Source organism: Alligator sinensis, unplaced genomic scaffold (assembly GCF_000455745.1).
Source record: "Alligator sinensis unplaced genomic scaffold, ASM45574v1 scaffold321_1, whole genome shotgun sequence".
Taxonomy (NCBI): domain Eukaryota; kingdom Metazoa; phylum Chordata; order Crocodylia; family Alligatoridae; genus Alligator; species Alligator sinensis.
The window spans coordinates 884,537-890,658 of NW_005841969.1; positions in this window are offsets into that span (position 1 = coordinate 884,537).

Genomic DNA, 6,122 nt, shown 5'->3' on the forward strand with positions numbered 1-6,122 from the left:
AGATGGAAAATATAAGGATGATCATGAGAAAAAACAATGGATTACAAAATGGAGTGAAAATGAAAGTTACTCTTAGGGAAAACTTTCTCCCACCAAATATATTTTAGCGTCTTCATTAATGAAATACTGATGGCTCGAGACCTACATACAATATGGACCTGTATTTTTGATTGTAGATATTGTTACTTATTCTGAGGATTTTGTTTTGCACAACTAAAATTTTAAGACTGCTTGAACTGATTTATCTGCATTATTTAAAATTGCCTCTATGACTAACTCACATTTATAAACAGCATATTGAACTGACTCTTCTATGAAGTATGCACATCAGTGTACAATAAGGACTTCAGCATACTTGAAGTCAGTGAGTGTGCAAAGAATGTAAGATCAGATGCAAAATATCATCTCCTTCCCCCTCCTTATTGTGTGTAGCCTGTTATATATCCTGTGGTCTTTAAACACTTTTTCAAGTAGAATCTGAGGTCTGCAGCTACAGCAATTGGGGCTTAACCTAAAGTGTAGTCTGAAGTTGAACATACAAATGTCATGTTGCTATAATTTTTCTAATGGGGGGGGCATGTGTAGATGAAACGGGGGACCTCAATTGAAGCGGTGGGTTCTAAAAAACACCGCTTCAATTTAGGGATGATTGAGCCCATGTATCGTGCACGCATCTTTGCTGCCTCTCCTACGGGGAGGGGAGGGCAAGCTGCCGGCGGGCAGAGCAGTCCCTGGGCTGCAGAGAGGGGCTAGTGCTTCTCTCTGCGGCAGCCCCCCGCCCCTCCGGGCAGCACCCATCTGCAGGCACCTGGCTTGGGCGGTCCTGGGGGGCACCGCAGCCACAGAGGGAAGCACCAGGCCCCCACGCAGCTGAGGCAGGTAGGCAGGCTCTGAGGGGGAGTGGGGAAAGATCAGGCTTGCCACTTTTCTTGGGCAGAGCCTGCTTTCCCAGGCTGTCTGCAGGGCTTCCTGCAGAGCTGTGGACCTGCACAGAGCCCAGTGCTTCACTCTGTGACTATAGGGGCAGCAAACTAAAACTCCTCGAAGGAGTTTTAGTTTCCTGTGCCCCGAGTTATTTAAGGAGCATTACACTGCCGAATTTCCTACAGCAGCTGGAATTAATGCACAATACACCACTGAGGCGTGCAAACACTCACACCATTAAACCAGTGCAAAAGCATTTAGCCTGCTTTAAAGTGTTGTGCACACATGCCTCTCATTTCGTCTACACACGGCCAGTTGTAAGAACCTTGCTTGCACCAAATTACTAAACACAGGTTTTAAAAAAAAGAGGCTTGAATACTAGATGTGTTTTTGTATATATTTTAGTCATTCTTTTATTTATTGTTGTTTAAAAACCCTTTATCTGACTAACCCATAGGCCAAAGACTACTTAATCAAACCTCCAAATTGCTAGGTTTTTTTTAGACTTGGAGCTTTTTAGGGATCTTTTAAAAAGTGGTAAAAGTGCCAATGCGTTAAGTGTAAATTTCAAATCACTGATACATTTTTTTTAAATGTAAACATTTATTCCACCAGTTTGTGTGGATCTTTTTTCCTTGTATATTTGTTTATGCAGTAGGAATTAGCATGGTCCTGTAAAATAATCAGTGTGATAATTCAGAATACTTAAAGTTTATATGGGTTTTTTTTTGTATACAGTTTTTATACTTAATGCAAAAAGTGACAGGTGCTCTTGGAAATAATTTTCCAGCTCCATAAGGATTGCATATTTGGAGAAAGGTGTCTACTACTGCAAATACTATATAGCACTTGAAAGAGAGTAAGCTCCTAACTTTCCTTAGCTGTGGATCTGCACTGATCCACATTGAAACTACTGACTTAAGAATACTGTTACAATAGTTCTGTTCAGTATCCTGATTTATAACAACATAAACGATAGCTATTTAAAGAGATTTTTGAGTTTTTTACCTATGTTCTAAAATACTGGTACTATTTAAATAAGAATCAAGATCTAGATCTCAGCTGTTTATTCCTTATGACTAATACTGACTGGTATCAGTGTGCTGACTTTTTTTCCCCCTTTTGGGTAATGATGAGACCTATGCAAAAGTTAAATAACCTTTTTCCAGGGCCAAAGCCTTCTAGCTGTACCTCCTCCTAACAGGCCATTAGCTCTAAGAGAGGGAGTAGGGGTGACTGTAAGCTAGATGTGATCACTAACTGTTGTGTGATGTGTTTGATATCTTCAGACAGTTCTATAGCCCTTACTCTTAAGAAGTGTTATTTTTAGAAACTGCATTTCTTTGTAGATTGAGAAGTCCTAAATGTACAACTTTCCTCTTTAGCCCTCTCTTAAATCTTTTTCAAATTACCATATTTTCTTGCATACCACATTTCCCCAGATAAAATATGCACCTTGTTTTGGGAAGGCAGAGTGAAGAAAACAACTCTTCCAAAGTAACAGCTGAATTGAGGTTGTACGGACCAGGGACAGTCTGTTCTTCAACACCACTCGCTCTCACCTTGCAAGCTTGACAGTTCAAGTTTTAACCCTGTCACAGCTGCTAATGGGGTTTGCAAGGAAACAGTGAATGACCTGTGAAGCAGACTTGGCTGCTCTTCCACATGGCTGGGAAGGAAAGGCAGCACAGCCCATGGCATTCATTGTAGCATCTCCATTGCAGCAGGGAAATCCAGCTTCTTTACTTAAAACATATATCTCAGTTGGGGATGGCTAAGTTTTTTTGGGAGGAGGGATGCTATACAAGTAAGACGGACATATTTTTGTGGCCCTGATCCTGCAAACACTCATGTGTTAATATTTTGGAACTGGGACCTTTTAAATCCATATCCCTAAAATGAGGGCTGTGACAATATTTTTAAATCCCTGTTCCTTTGCTGACTGGGCCATACACCTAAGCAACTGGATTTGTATCCAAAAATGTCAGTTTCTCAACAGTTGATTCTGTTTCTAGTCCTTCCAGTTATGAAGGATAGGGTTGTGAATGTGATATTCTCATACTAGAGCAAAACAAACATGAATGTTGTGACTGTGTTTAATATAAGGCTGTCAAAAACATCTCAAGTCATGTCACTGGTTTACTTCCATCTTGTAAACACATTTTTATATGAACTAAAAATGCTAAATCATTCCATAATTGGATGTTACCTGTGGATATTTGTATACAAGTGTGAACATTTTTTAAATAAATGTTTATTGCCTTGGTAGTACTGATATATTTCTTACAGTATAATTACACTTAAATAATGATTAGCAGCCAAGCTTCTATAGTATTTAGTTCTCACTAGCATCTCTTATAACATTAAGCTAGCCTACTCTTAAGATACATTTTGTTCCGACCCACGCCAGCCACTGGAAAGTAGGCATTTCAGATCACAGAACTACAAGTGGCCTCCTTGGCCAATAACTCCAGTCCCCTATGTTTGTAGGTAGCCATTTACCCAAATATGCCTAAAAACTGTTTACTCCATATTCTTGCACATTACAACTACAAGGCACAACAGTCAGAAAATGAGCACTGCAATATTTGCAGGTAAAGTGGCAGGGAGGACAAGGATGCTGCCCATACCCTAGCACTGCAGTGGCAGAAAACTAACTGATTAATATGTTCAGAGGATTGTAGGAACAGAACAGCAACCCCCCATTCCCAGTCTGACTGGTGCGGGGGGAAGAGTTCCTTCCAGTTTGGCCTGGAATGGAAAAGCAAGACCATTTAAACAAGGAACCTATGAAGTACTAGCTTCTCAACCTTAAATGTGATCACTATCCAAATGCTTCTGATAAAGGGAAAAAGTGTGAAACAAAACAAAACAACACCAGAAACTAATAAAGTATTCATGGCAGGGAAGAAGAAAGCCAAATGACAAGGAAAATTAGCCCTTTCAGATCCTGAACTATGGGACTGCTACTACAAGCAACTTCTATACCCCAACATGGGGATTGCCCTTACTCGTACATTCTGATCCTTGAACCAAGGGCTTGCTCTCCTATCATACTGTCCCTTCCATAACTTGCAGAGCTTGATCTAAAGACAGTTACAGTTTTTTACACCCACTGCTTATCCCAGAAGGGCATTCCACATTTTTCTTTAGCAGTTTATTCATAGCACCTTTCAAAGCAGGCAGTTGCCAATGAAAGCTCATGCACCTCTGAACTAATTAGTTTCTAAGATGCCAAGCTGTCCTACTCTCTACCTGACTTCAGACTAGCCTGGCTAACAACCTCTGGCCTCCGATTGACATAATCTTCTAATTTTCCATGTAAGTTGTTCAAAATCAAGTTGTAGCAATTTGTTCTGTGGTCTTCTCCCATGCCAACATTCACCTTTTGAACATATTCCTGAAAAGTAACCATAGCTCCTCTCAATGTTTGTTTTGTTAAACAGGCCAAGCTCCTTCAATTGTTTCATAAGATAGTATCTGTATTCCTTTAATACTCTTAGTATCCTTTTTTGTACTTCCACTTTGACATCCATCTTTTTTTCCCTTTTTTCTATTTTTTTTTTGGACATTGTACAGTTCTGGTTACCCTAGTATTTTTAAATAGGGTCTTACCAATGCCTTGTACATAAGTTCCTAGTACACTTTTGCCCCTCTTATGACCTGCTACTATACTTCCCTAGCCCTCTGCTGAGAACCATGGAAAGCCTCTTGGAAAAACACCAGGCAGCTCTTTTGCTCCCTTCTCTTTCAAACACCCAATCCCCAAAAGACTCATAATACCCTCTTTTGTCTTGCCTAAGATGCTCTAGAACTTCAGTAGCATTTTTTAAAGCTGCAGCACATTAGCAGCTCATAATTGTCCTATGCCTGATCAATAAAGCCAGGACTTGCTGTTTCTAAGTTGATTCCAATTTATAAGCTTCCCTTCCCCCAAGACCATCTTACAGATGGATGTTCTTGTTAAGTGATCCCTAAACTACATTTCACATTTGCATTTTATACTGTTATATATTAGAATAAAGCTTTAATACCTTAGTTCTATTCTGTTTAGGTAAAACTTGATGTCATCCATAAATTTCATGAGAATACGTCTAGTTTCAGTACCAAGACTTCTAATAAAAGTGTTAGGTCCTCAAACTTGTGGGCCATAATTCAAGGATGGTGTTTGGAAAATGGCCTCAGTTGCGTGTCGAGTGGGGCCCTGAGTAGTGACACCAACCCAGACACGCTCGGGGATGCCAAGGGTGAGAGAGGAAAAAGCGCGACAAGTAGTAGGTGAAGAAAATTCATAAATTTACTTACAAACCAACAAGATGATTAATGAGTTGAATACTATTTACAGTGGCAGGTAGACACAGACGACGTGGTACAGGTAGAAAAACGAACAACTGATGGGTAGCGGCGAGTAACAAGCAAGGTGTAATCGTGAAGGTCGACTGCAGCCGAAAATACTATCAGTACAAGTATGATGCCTAGTTGGGCAACACACAGGGCGTTCCGGATAGTGCGTGGTCTAGCTATAAGTTGTGGTAGCCTATGCTAGGAATGTAGCTAGAGGCCTAGGGGTCTGTCCAGACAAGACAGGTGATCAGGCTGTCTTCCTGAGTTCGGGAGATGCTGGTCCGGCCAGTCACGCTCTAGGGGCAACTACTGATTGGTTAGGCTACTAGCGATCACACACTGTCCGCATGATAGTGCAGGTTAAGGTCTCATTCCTCCGCCACTGCATCACCAAATACCAGTCACGGGTAGCCATGTCACTTAATGTCTTAACCAACAATCTGGTGGAGTCACATCACCTCCTGACAAAACTGAGCCATGAAAAAGTCCACTGGTAATTACTATTCAGTTTGACAACTTACCTTTCTACATAACCCAATATATTTTTCCTTTGTGCTAATTACTTATCCACAGTTGTAGTGTTAATCCCCATCAAGAGGGATGCGGATAACCTGGAGAGGGTCCAGAGAAGGGCCACTCGTATGGTAAAGGGCCTGAAGACCAAGCCCTACAAGGAGAGACTAGAGAAACTGGACCTTTTCAGCCTCCGCAAGAGAAGGGTTAGAGGCGACCTTGTGGTTGCCTATAAGTTCATCACGGGGGCACAGAAGGGAATTGGTGAGGTTTTATTCACCAAGGCGCCCCCAGGGGTTACAAGAAATAATGGCCACAAGCTAGCAGAGAGCAGATTTAGA